Here is a 13,970-nt window from a genome sequence, read left to right on the forward strand (position 1 = left end):
AGGGGCAGAGGGAGTAGAGAGAATCTTAAGCAGGCTCCATGCTCAGTGTGGAGCCCAACACCAGGCTTGATCCCATGACCCTGGGATCATGACCTGAGCTGAAATCAAGATTTAGATACTCAACTGACTAAGCCTCCCAGTGCCCCTCATCTTGTGGAGTTTTAGAACATTACCAGCAATGACCACTCATCTTAGATTGTATTTTTTCAACCACAGGGATATAATATACTTCACATTTCTTACGTCTTCCATTAGGTGCCAGTTCTTTGAGGCATCTTTATTTGCTTCTGAGTTCACCACAGTGCCAAATACTTACAGGTACTGTAATTGTGCTCTTTCTGCACTGATTACTTCTGTTGGCACCAAGATAGAAATACAAAGGTAAAATATCAGGAAGAATTCTGAGGAAAAAGAGAAGAGAGAGTGGGGGACAAAGGAGATCTTAAGAAAGAAATGGCTGAAACTGTATTTCATGAAGCAAGCAATGGGGTGGAGAGCTGTCATAAATACCAAATACCACTAGGAGAGAGATCCCAACAGAGCAAGGTAAATACAAAGCCCAAGGGTCAGTCACTGCTGAAATAAATGAACAGGAAGTTAGGGCTTAGAAGCTAAGATGTAGAATGATCAATTCAATCAATGCCCAAGCACAGAAGTTATAGTACGTTTGAAGATCTGAGTCCAGAAGGCTTCTAGGAAGATGTTTTTGTTCACCCAGAATGAGCCTGGCATATAACAATTTTATCTATTCAGGCTCTTATTATTATTATTATTCTGCTTGATGGAAGGGGGACCAGAGCTGGAATGTCTTATGTGATCGCCCATTACATTACTCAAGGAAGCACAGGGAACAGAAGAGACTTCCCAGGAGTAGGCTCCTTCCCCTAACTGGTTCTTCTTCACTGACAGAAAGTAAAGAATTAGGGTGGATCTCTGTGGCTCTTTCAAGGCTTGAGGAATGTGTGAAGTATGCTCAGGTGCAGTGTGGGGTAGTAATTGTCAACACTTAGAAGGCTGCAGTACATACCCTAAGTATGCACATGTCAGTTTATATGGGTCAGCCGCAGATTCCAGCCTGAATTCAAGAGAATTGCCTGAGAATTCTCAGCCCTTGCATTTCCTGACCTCTGGCACTCTTCACCAGGTCCAACCCCAACTTAATCACCTTGACCTCTATTTTATCTCTGTAGGCCTGTCTGTATATATATCCTATCTTATAATTTGGTCCTAGCTTGACTCTGAATTTCTAGTTCATCCCTTTGGCTCCCAGTTTCCCCCTTTGCCTCCCACAGGAAATGCCCACTCTAGACTCAGTCTTGAGGAATCTCATCTGGCCACAGCCATTCAGTTGGCTATACTGACATTCAGGAGCTGGGGTGAGAAAGCCAACATTTTGTCTAAAATCTATACCTATGAGGGACTCTCCCTGGTTCTATAGCAAGATGAACTTAGTCATTCATATGTCCTACTTTCAGTTTACAGAAAATAGGATACTATGAAAAAACAGAGTATTTCAGAAGCAACACCCCACACCATTGGTTCAATTACCAAAAGATATGAAGGAATGTTAACATTACCTATAAGCTTCATGGACTTTTACTCACCATGCCACTTTCTCTCTGGGTGTACCAAATAAGTGTGCCACTTCTTAGGAAGTTGGTCTGGGCAATGGAAGACTTGCCACACAGACAAAAAAGAAAAAAAAGTATATTTCTAAAAAAAAAAAAAAAAAAAAAAAAATATATATATATATATATATATATATATATGTATATATATGGAAAAGCTACTTGACATGCAGAAAATACATATATTTATAAAATTTATTATATGTATTATACACTTACATATATTATATACATATATACATATGTATATTATATACCTACACATACATTATATATATATACACATAGCAAAGCTACATACAGAGTTTATGCCAAGAGCCTTTGTCCCTACCAGAGGACATACTTTCTGAAGCTGTGGCTGTTGCCCTTCACAACTACAGCATGTGAGCTTCCAGAAGGTTTCTTGTGCCCTCAACTTTCCCCTGGGAAAATTAAGTTGTCTTCCCCATAAGAGTTAGTGGGAACATACCTAAGTGACTTAGCCTCCCTAAGCCATAGATTCTTCATCAGTATAAGGGAGATAAGAGTACCTACTTGAGAACTGTGAGAATTAAGTGACCTAATGGACGTACAAAGATTAGGATGTAGCTGGCACATAATGAGCACTCAGTCTAGGTTAGCTGTTGTTGCCCTGCTCCTTCAGGGTAAACTGCACAGGCCCTTTTCCTGTCAACACTTCTCAAGAAAGTGGTGGATGGTGTCTGCTCCCACATCCCCATGAGATATCCTCTACTGAGGTTTTGGAGCATAGTACATTCAGATTTTCTATTGGTGGCTTTTCTGTAAAGAGGCACTGGTGTTTGGTGAAGGGATATGTGAAGTGAACCCAAAGTGGAACTCCCGCCTCAGCCTAGAAGGAAAGTAGATACTCGTCCACTGATCAGTGGGGAGATTTGCATGTTTCTAGAGAAGTGAGGTTGGCATGTTATTGTTATAAAATCTTCTGAGTGGCTCGGGATGGTATCTTGTGGAGAACAGGACTCTTCTAGTTGGGTGTTAGACCTCATTCTGACCCTAACATACTTTTCCTTAGAAAACACACTGATAACTCGCTGCCTTTTCTTTTCTTTTTTTTTTTTTTAATCATTTGAAAATTGGGCATTAAAATAGATAAGCTCAAAGTCCCTTTCAGGTCTAACATTCTAGAATTATGTAATTTGTGAATCACAATGGTTTAGGAAAAACATAAGGAAATAGGTCTCTCCTCCTTGTGGGACGCACTCATAATTTCTGAACATCTTATTAAAGATTAGAGGGGAAAAAACCTAACGGGCCCATCTGGCTATTTTAAGGGCCCATTAACATAACTTCATAAGACATTTTGTACTGACTCTCATAATTCTGCAGCTCCGAGTTCAAGAAAGTTCTCATACTGTGCTGTGTTAACACTGAAAAGTGGGGGTGAAGGAGAAAAACGAGTATATGCCCACATCTCAGTACACTGTACCCAACTCTGCAGTCACCTTGCATGGTGTCTGGGCCAAAGATTGATGAGATGAATGTGACTCAGATGAATACCTTTCCAGCATGTATCCTGTGTAGCCCACTAGAAACTACCCAAATACCTATCAAGGATAGAGTAGATAAACAAATAGTGAACTATACATGATTAAATTCTATTAACGACAAAGAATGAACTACTGTGCATGTGACAATATGAATAAACATTACAAACATGGTATTGATCAGAAGTCATATACAAAAAGAATATATATAAAAGAATATATACTGTATGATTCCATTCATAAAGTTTTGAAAAAGGAAAATGTTCATTTATGATATTAGATATTAGGATAGTAGTTACTTTTGAAGAAGAGGGTAGAGATTAGGAGGGGGAGTGAGGGAGGCTACTTAAGTATTTATAATATTATATTTCTTTCTTTTTAAGGATCTTTTTTGTTGTTTATTTGAGAGAGAGAGGAGAGAATGCACATGAGCAGGGGAGGGACCGAGGGGGGTGCGGAGAGAGAGAGAGAGAGAGAGAGAGAGAGAGAGAGAGAATCCCAACCAGGCTCTGCACTTTCAGTGCAGAAGCTGATGTGGGGCTTGAACCCACAAACCATGAGCTCATGACATGAACTGAAACAAAGTGACACTTAACCAACTGAGGCACCCAGGTACTCCTAGAATACTCTAATTCTTGATTGGGGAAGTAGTTACTTGGGTGTATGTACTTCATGAAAATCCATCAAGTTGTATACTTAAAATAGATAGTTTGTAACATTAAGGAACATTTTTAAGTTGGAGTTCCACCCACAACAAATGATAAGATACACTGAAGGAATGGAATACACACAATTTCTGTAACTTCCTGAGATTTGTTTTGCATAGAATTTGCACGCTCTCTGAGACTAAAGTGATGGATGAGATTTTGGCAAAATTGAGAGGGAGCAGGAGGAATAGAGACAGAAGCATGAGAAAAGCATAAAAGTGAGCAAATACACATCATGTTCAGTGACAAGTGAGAGGTGAAGTATCATGGGAACGGTGGCTGAGAGGGACTTTGGGTCCATACTGTGGAAGGTTTTGAATAAAAGGCAGGGTTTGTTCTTCATCTCACAGGTCCTAGAAAGCCAGTGTGAGTTTTGAACAGGGAAGTAATATTCACTTACCCCAGTTCTTTATCATTTTAATAGGGTGAGGTGTGGGGAAGGTACCTGAACTTATTCAGAAATGTTTTTATCCTAGGCTGATGGGTACACATCCCCACCCCACCCCCACACACGTGCACATACAATGTATTTATTTATAAAATGAATATTTCCCCACACAACAATCCAAGGAAGGGGGTCATTCTTATCTCACAAATGAGGAAATTGATGCTTAGAAAAGCTAAGTAACTTGTGAGAGGACCACAGAAATGGCCTTCTGCCCACAGTGGGACAACTTTGTTTTTCTTGTTTTTTTTTTTTTTTGTTTTGTTTTGTTTTGTTTTGTTTTGTTTGTTTGTTTGTTTGTTTTTTTTGTTTTGTTTTTTTTTTGTTTTTTTTTTTGTTTTTTTTTTTGTTTTTTTTTTTTTTTTAGAGTGATCCCAGGGAACAGAGCATAGAGGGACTCAGCAAGTGATTTATTCATTGGAAGTGGGAGGTGTGAATAGGGAGAGGAAACAAAGAAAGCTTCAGAAGCATTCTGCAGAGGCCACTTTGCAGGGCAAGTGGCTGGCATGGTTTCCATGGTAACAGGTACCAACCCTGCCACAAAACCTCAATCTCCTCTTGGCCAGAGAAACTGATTTGATGATTTCACTCAAGCTGTGGAGTCAGCCACTCAATCCTGTGTCAGCTCGGGGCACTGCCTCTAGAAAAATACTTTTTATTTTAGCAGGTCATTATTAATGATTATTCTTTCTTGTCTCAGAAGTGTTCTTCTCAGTGATATGCTGGGTGAATGAGTGCTTTTTGAAATTTTCCGTCTCCTTCATAGCTTTCAGATTTGGCTCTTGTGAAAGAGTTGAGAAGGTGGAAAATTACCTTTACTCATACTGAGGTCTGTATCACTGATTGTCTTTCTATATGTGAATCTATGATGTGCCATTTTCTCATTAACATCCAATAGTGGTTTTGAAGTCAGATGATGGTTTTGGTTCAGTTCTAGACCCACCCCTTCCTACTTCTATAATTTGAAGCAAGTTAATAAATCTCCCAGATTCTCAGTTTTCTTATCTTTCTTTATTATGGGATATGATACCAGTACTTGCTTCATAATGAGAAATTGGTTATAAAGTGCTTAACATACAGCCAAAAGCTAAATATATGATTATCAATCACATATCTAGACTGTTTTCTGGCTTTTCCATTACTTAACAGAGAATTTCTTCGTAATTTTTAACACCTATTATTCAAATGAGTTGGAAAATGGGGTGTTTCAAGCGATTGAATATTATGAGTACCTGAGTTGATGCACACACACACACACACACACACACACACACACACACACACTCAACATACAAGACCTAGAATATTTAGGGAATAAGATTCACAATTGTATGCAGGAGGCAACAGTATTGCAAAGCACTTAAAATGCAGAATTTGAATTCAATCGGCTAACTCCAGAGACCCTACTTTAAACTTCCAAAGATATGGACATAAATGGGTTCTGTGTGCATCCATTTTAGAAATACGTAAGCCGTGGCATTCCTTTTTATCTACAAGTTTATTACACCTGAAAACACAGACCCTCATTTTGTGGCCATGAGAAAATCATTTAACCTTTCAAGATGAATTTCTCCGAACTGTAAAATGGAGACAATCTTAATACCTCCTTTCTACAGTTATTCTGAAGTTTAAATGAGACTGTAAATGAAAAAGGACTTAGCATACCATATACACTCATTAAATGTCAGCGTAATGTATTCTTTTAGTGCCCCACCTGGATCCTCTTTACAGGCAATGTGCCCACCCCCTAGCTGCCACCTGTGTTGACTGATAATAATTCACAGCTGCCCCCACTCCTGAAAATAGCCCTCCTCAGCCAAACAGCAGTCTTCTTGCCCAGGAGGCAACACCCCCTACTGCCCAGGGCAGGTCTCAGCCAATGGCAACAGGCTTCATGGCATAAAAGGCTGGCCTCTTTGCCTCAAGGTGGGATTACTTTGTGGTGTAATTTCAGTCCCTCTGTAGAATTAAACTGAAACTAGTCTTCAGCAAACAAGAGGTACCAGTCTCTTGTTTAAGCTTTCTACCTCTGTCCTACTATGCTTTTACACCTCTTATCCTGAGAGCACTTTCCCAGTCACTTAAAAGAAACTTCATCTCAGTCCTGGCTACTCGGGAACCCAACTGAAGACAACTGACATCAGAAATGGTTTTAGGAAGCCAACCCCAGGAATGGAACTCTGGGGTTGGCTCCCTTGCTGGCTGGAAGGCAATGAGCACCCCACAGCTGAAGGTAGGTGAAGAATTGATCTTCCCTGTTATGCTACACAGTGTGATTGCTAAGATTTTCATCTGTAATGAGCTGGGATGGGATTCAGGTGGAAGGAGATGTGCTAATTGGTGCAATGTCTCTCCTCGAGAGGCATGAGAAAAAAATGACCATAAGGTCTCTGGAACTGGATGGGTAGTTGAAGAAAGGAAATTACAGACTCAGATTTATTGGTCAAAATTTTAAAGTAAAACATGAGTTAGAAGGCCTTAATTCCTGTAGTTGGGATGGAGTTGGGGCAAAAACAGCTGAAGATTGGGCACAGGACCTAATTGCAATAATGCAAACTTTGAAAAGACTGAGTTTTCAGCCTCAGCAAGTTTTTTAAGCCAACAATGGGGACTTAATGGGGAGACAGTGAAATCCTGAGACTTGGGAGGGAGATGTCCTCGTAGATGCATTTTGAACTTTGATTCTTCTAAACACTTTGATTCTGCAGAAGCGGCCTATTTATCATTATCAAAGATAGAGCCTCCTACCCTCACTTTGCTTGAAGACTACAAAGAGACTTCACATAAGGCCTTATAAAATGGTGCAGGGTCCTTTTCAGGATATGCTCCCAATTACCCTCCTGGACATCAGACTCCTAACAAACATCAAATCTCAGCATAGCTTGGTCAGAAAAGTGCTGGGCTAGCCAAGGGAGAGATGATATTATATATTGAAAGGGCCTCAGGACCTAATGAAAATTTATTGGCAGAAGCTGGGAGAGTGTGTCTAAGAGAGGACCCTGAGGATGCTTGATCGAGGGGGAACAGAATATAAAATTGCTTAAGGGAAAGTTTGTGGATATGGGAGCACTTCATCACAGCCATAAATCAATACCCTATCAAGAGCCTAGAAGTTGACTCCAAATTGTTACGTTATCTTTCAGAAGATTGGAAAAAGCAATGACCTCCACAAAGGGTAGTAAAAATGTAAGAACTGCTGTAGCAAATGATGGAGGAAAAATTGGAAAGCTCAGAGAAGGTGGGTATGTTGATTTGGATCTGCTATATAAGATCAGAAAACCCCCTAGCTGCCCAAATTCTCAGGAGGGACCAGAGGTCACTCCATTTAGTGAGGCAATAAGGAATATACTGGTGAGGGGGACGTCAATAAATTTGAGAATCTCAGTAGTAGCTGTCTTTTGTAGGTTAGAACTGATGGTCACATATCTGGACTCCCTCATAGCAATGGGATCAGATTCTGGAAAAAGCAGAGGCCAGATGGCAGCCCTTAACTGTTGGAAGCCAGGGTGACTATAATAAGCATAAGGTCAGAATGGTAGCCAGAGACTATAAGAGACTCACTTCAGATTTAAGGACACAGGCAGGCTCAAAGTGAAGGGATGGAAAAATATATTCCATGCAGGTATAAACTAAGAGAAAGAAGGGGTGGCTGTACTTATTTCAGAAAAAATAGAATTTAGGTGAAAAATGCTAATAAGCAAAGAAGGTCATTATATAATGATAAAGGGGTCAACTCATCAAGAAGATAAAACAATTGCACCTTCCAATTGTGCAATAGAGTGGTATTAACTATAGTCACCATGTTTTACATTAGATCCTTAGACTTTGTCTTATAGCTAAAATTTTGTGCCCTTTTACCAACCTTTCCCTATTTCCCCCCAGTTTCTAGCAACAACTTTTCTACTCTGTTTTAGTGAGTTTGCTTTTTTTTTTTCTCCATACCTAACTGATACCACTGGACATTTTTTCTCTGCCTTATTTCACTTAGCATAATACCCTCAAGTTCTATTTATGTTGGAAACATAATTGTTTCAAGTGGCAGGATTTCCTTCTTTCTCATGGCTGAATAATATTCCATTGTGTATGTATGTTGTGTGTATATACACACACTGAATCTTCTTTATTAATTTATCTACCAATGGATGCTTGGGTTGTTTCCATACCTTGACTATTGTGAATAATGCTGAGATGAACATGGGTACAAATATCTTTCATATCCTGCTTTCATTTCTTTTGAATATATATCCAGAAGAGGGATTGGTGAATCAAGATGGTGTTTTATTTTTAATTTTTGAGGAAACTTTTGTTGTTTATCATAGTGGCCGCACCAGTATACATTCTTATCTGCTGTATACAAGGATTCTTTTTTCTCTACATCCTCAACATCACTTGTTATCTTCTGTCTTTTTGATGATAGCCATTCTAACAGATGGGAGGTGGTATCTCATTGTGATTTTGATTTGCATTTCCCTGATGAATAGTGATGTTGAGCACCTTTCTATGTACCTGTTGGCCATTTATATGTCCTTATGAGAAAAATGTCTATTGAGATCCTCTGCCCATTTTTTAATTAAATATAATGTATTGTCAAATTGGTTTCCATACAACACCCATGCTCATCCCAACAGGTGCCCTCCTCAGTGCCCATCACCTACTTTCCCCTCTCCCCCACCCCCATCAACCCTCCGTTTATTCTCAGTATTTAAGAGTCTCTTATGGTTTGCCTCCCTCCCTCTGTGTAACTTCTTTTCCCCCCTTCCCCTCCCCCATGGTCTTCTGTTAAGTTTTTCAGGATCCACATATGAGTAAAAACATATTCTCTGTCCATTTTTTAAAATTGGATTGTTCAGTTTTGTTTTTTGCTTGTGCTATGAATTATATAAACTATTTATACATGTTTTTATATTAACCTCTTATAGTTTATGTGATTTGAAAATATTTTCCCCAGTTCTGTAGGTTGCCTTTTCATTTTGCTGATGGCTTCCTTTGCAGTACAGAAGCTTTTGACTTCGTAGTCCCACTTGTCTATTTTTGCTTTTGTTGCCTTTGCTTTGGGTGTCAAATCCAAAAAATCATCAGCAAGACTGAGGTCAAGGAACTTACTGCCTATGTTTTCTTCTGGGAGTTTTATGGTTCTAGATCTTACATTCAAGTCTTCGTTTTGAGTTAATTTTTGTGTATAGTGTAAGATGGTGGTGCATGTGGCTGTCCAGTTTTCTCATCACCTTTTATTGAAGAGTCTTTAATTACCCCTTTGTATATCCTTGGCTCCTTTGTTGTAAATTAACTGACCATGAAAGTGTGGGTTTATTTCTGGGTTCCTTATTCCATTGATCTGTGTCTGTTTTTATGCTAACAATACCATAGTGTTTTGATTACTGTAGTTTTGTAATATAGCTTGAAATCAGAAAGTATGATGCTTGCAGCTTTGTTTTATTTTCTCAAGATTTCTTTATCTATTTGGGGTCTTTTGGGGTTCAATACTAATTTTAGGATTGTTCTAATTCCATTGGAATTTTGATAGGGTAGATTTACATAGAAGAATTTGTGAAATATGAGACATTGGTGGACCATATGAAGACCACATTCTGTATAGTGGTGGTGTTGAGATGGGCTAACAATTGGTAGGGGTGCTGAGATGAATTAGCAACTAAACTGTTGGAGGGCAGGGATCTCTTCTATACATCTTGACCCTCCAGTGCTGCAACACAGGCACTAGTTAAATAAATACTGAACATATTTTATTATGGACTTACTAAAAATTAATCATAGTAAAATAACATGAAGTTAGGTGGTTATCAACTTTCTGTATCAAGATGTGCTTATGATTAATAAGGAAAAGGTCAATAGATTTGATTGCATAAAGATTTTTTAAACTTTGATATATTAAAAAATAAACTAAAAGGCAAGTATCAAAGGGTTAATATAGAGAAGTCCTGCAAAGTATTAAGAACTAAGCATTAGATAAATAAGTGGTTTTTGGAGTGATAATTCACTAAAATGAAATCATTGTAAACAAATATATGGAAAGATATATACAAAGGCATTTACTTCCTCTAAGTTAGCAAAATAAAATATCCATGGGAATCTGTAATGCTAGTGAACTATGGCTAGACAAGTATGGGCATGTACATCTGGATGCATTATATAAATTGGTGTAATTGTGGAAGTCGGTTTTTGTAAAATCTACTAAGAGTCCTGAACATATAAATTAAGGTTTGGTCCCATTTTTACAGTTTTGGAAATAATTTTAAGGAAACATCCATCCTATGAAAATAATCCAAAATTTAAATTAAAATTTAGACATTAAGATATTCACAAGAGTCTTATAGCAAGATTGGAAACAACATTAAAGTCAATAGTAAAAGAGTTAAGTAAGATATGGTATCTGTTCTGTAGAATATTTGTAACCATTCAGTGTAGTAGCTGTGAAGATAATCCAGTGTCATGGAAATAGAGTTATTGCATAATGAACCAAGCAGGCTCTTTGAGGTGCTTGCCAGTCATATTGTTCCTTTCTGTCAAACCAAATGCCAGCCATGCCTCCTTGGGCTTTTATTTTGCCCGCAAATTGTTGAATATTACAGCACTCCTGACCACAACTTTTTGCACAAAGGATAAATGCCCATGTCAGTGGGCTCTTTTAATCTGGAGAGTAGCAGGTTTTAGTTTGTGGATGATTTCTGTTATTACTTCACAGAAAAATTCCATTGCTTTTCTTTGTACTTTTTAAGGCATTCCTAATAATTGGATGTATGTTGGATAATAATTGGATAAGTGTTTTGGACATTTTAAACTTTTTATCTATGTCTTTTATTATTTATTTATGTATGTACGTAATTTATTATATATAATTTATTGTCAAATTGGTTTCCATACAACACCCAACTTTCTCTAAATTCATCCCAACAGGTGCCCTCCTCAATGCCCATCACCCACTTTCCCCTCTCCCCAACCCCCATCAACCCTGTTTGTTCTCAGTATTTAAGAGTCTCTTATGGTTTGCCTCCTTCCCTGTCTGTAATTTTTCCCCCTTCCCCTCCCCCATGGTCTTCTGCTAAGTTTCTCAGGATCCACATATGAGTGAAAACATATGGTATCTGTCTTTCTCTGCCTGACTTATTTCACTTAGCATAATACTCTCCAGTTCCATCCATGTTGTTACAAATGGCCAGATTTCATTCTTTCTCATTGCCAAGTTGTATTCCATTGTATATATAATGGAATCCATTTGTCCGTTGATAGACATTTAGGCTCTTTCCATAATTTGGCTATTGTTGAAAGTGCTGCTTATCTAGGTCTTTAAAAAAATAATTTCATGATAGAGTTCCTCAACTTTATCCTCTAAATTATCTAGAATTTTTCATTTCAGCTACCCTATTCTGAAAAGCTCTTTCTTGATAGTTCCTGTTGCAGGGATATTAGGCTCAACAAATATTCCACGTGCTTCTCTTTCCCAGCTTCACTTAGACTTGAACTAGTGTTCTGGCTAATGGTGTGTGAGCAGGGTATCATAGGTCATTCCCAGACTGAGGCAGTTAAAAGCTACTGTGCCTCAGTCTATCCCTCTCCTCCTGATGTGGTGTTCTTATAAGCTACATGCGATGATGGTGGTGCCATAAAATGAAGGGAGACTGGATCTCTGAGTTGCAGATAAAGAACAACAACTTCTAAGTGCTTTGGACTTGGTATAATAAGTGAGTGATAAACTTGGTTGTCCTAAGTCCTTGAAAACTGAGCATGTGTTGCTACAGTAGAGCTTACTGCATTTTAACGAGTACAGTTCCCTTCCCACAGTACTCTGTCTTGTTTCATGAATGCAGGGGTGCTCTTTTTTTCTCCTCTCTCAGGATACTGTAAATAATTCTTCTGTTCTTTGTAGTGTTTTTTCCTTTTCTGACTCATTTTTCTCATTTGTTGTTCCTCTTTTTGATGTTAGAAGTTCTCTTAAATGCCTTATCATTTTTTGACCATTCAAACAGAGGGTTGCTGGAGGGGTTACGGGAGGGGCAATGGGCTAAATGGGTAAGAGGCATTAAGGAATCTACTCCTGAAATCATTGTTGCCCTATATGCTAACTAACTTGGATGTAAATTTTAAAAACAAATTAATTAAAACAAGGTACTAAAAATTTGGTAAGAAGTTTTATATGCATGTATAGGTCTTATAGGCTGTTGGATTTCACCATGATAGAATTAGGAGCTAACTCTGCATTGAGAGAACCACATGTGTCCATATATGAAAGTCTTTGGGGCTATTCAATATCCCAATAGAATTATCTTCCAGTATTTTGTCTGGAAAGTGGGATGGTACACATGTGTGTGTTCTATAAGCAAGACCAGGAAAGGAAATTGAGACTCCCGTTGTTCAAATGCAAACTTTCTCCAAATTTTCCTGTTTTCAGTGACTGGGGTTTCCATGTTTGGAATCCCTCCTATTCAGTTTTGCTAGAGCATCAACTTCTGATCTCTCTCAGAGGTTGGTTATCTGGCTATCTAGTTTTGGAAAGGGGACCTGGGAGGATCCAACTGCTCCTTCTATAGCTTCCAACCCAGCCCCTTATTTTCAGTCCTCTGCCTCACCTTCATCTTTAGTAACGCCTGGGTCTCCAAATGCTAAGCCTTTCTAGGAACCTACTAGGCAGGTTACCTTTTGCTCTGCAGGCATGTGGGCTGGCACTTACTCCACTCTGCAAAGTCTGTCGCTGCAACTCCATCTGGTATTTGGACTCAGGAGAAATGATCTCTTCCAAAACTGCCAAATCATATTATCTATAGTTTCCTTCTAAGTTCTCTTGTTCCTTGTGGATTTATATATTTTTATTCCTTCACTATGACTTTATTGTGTTAAGGGACAGAAGAGTTTTTGTTTAAGTAGATGGAGATATATTGCTTTTATAACAGAAGAATCTGAAATAATGAAAGGGAAATGCCAACACTCCCTCTCTCCCTCCAATATCTTCCAAGATCTCAGGGTTATGTAGGTGCTTGTACAGTTCTTGGAATGTTAAGGTTTCGTAATTCAATTTCACAAAAATTTATTGATGAAAAAAACTACACTGAAACCTTTTTCCAGAAGTGTTTCCTGGAAATTGGCACAAATAGTACAAGCAGAAATTAATATTTTAGCTTTTTATTGCTTTATTCTTTGCTTATTTCTCTAAGCGAAACTGCAAACATGAAAAAATGGACTTTTTTTTGGAGAAAGAAATGGATATAAAAGTTATTTGGATTGACTGTATAACCTCAGACATATTTCATAAGTGTTGCTCATGTTTTTATTGTATGTTTTGTTGGTTCTTTTAAAGTTCCTGTTTCATCAGGTTAGTTTTCCTCCTCATTTCCAACAGTGAGCTATCAGCTGCTTATTTCCCTGATTCATCCTCCCTCCCTTCCCCCTATAGTATATCACTGTAAAAATATAAAGTCTGTCTCCATCTTACACTTCTTGAGAATCCATCCTCAGGAAAAATCCAAAATTTAAGAATCATTAAGAGCTGCATGACAGTCTTATTTGTAACAACAAGAAAGTGAAAATAGCCCCTGCCTCCACCCACAATACACCCACACCCACCCATGCACAGCTCCTCCCCCCACACCTTCCCCAGTCAGATACTCTTCAAGACACAAGGAAGAGGCCAGCTGTAGAGAAGAGCACAGAGAGTTCATCTTTCATAACAGGAAGA

This window comes from Panthera onca, chromosome F1 (assembly GCF_046562875.1).
Source record: "Panthera onca isolate mPanOnc1 chromosome F1, mPanOnc1 haplotype 2, whole genome shotgun sequence".
In the NCBI taxonomy this organism is placed as follows: domain Eukaryota; kingdom Metazoa; phylum Chordata; class Mammalia; order Carnivora; family Felidae; genus Panthera; species Panthera onca.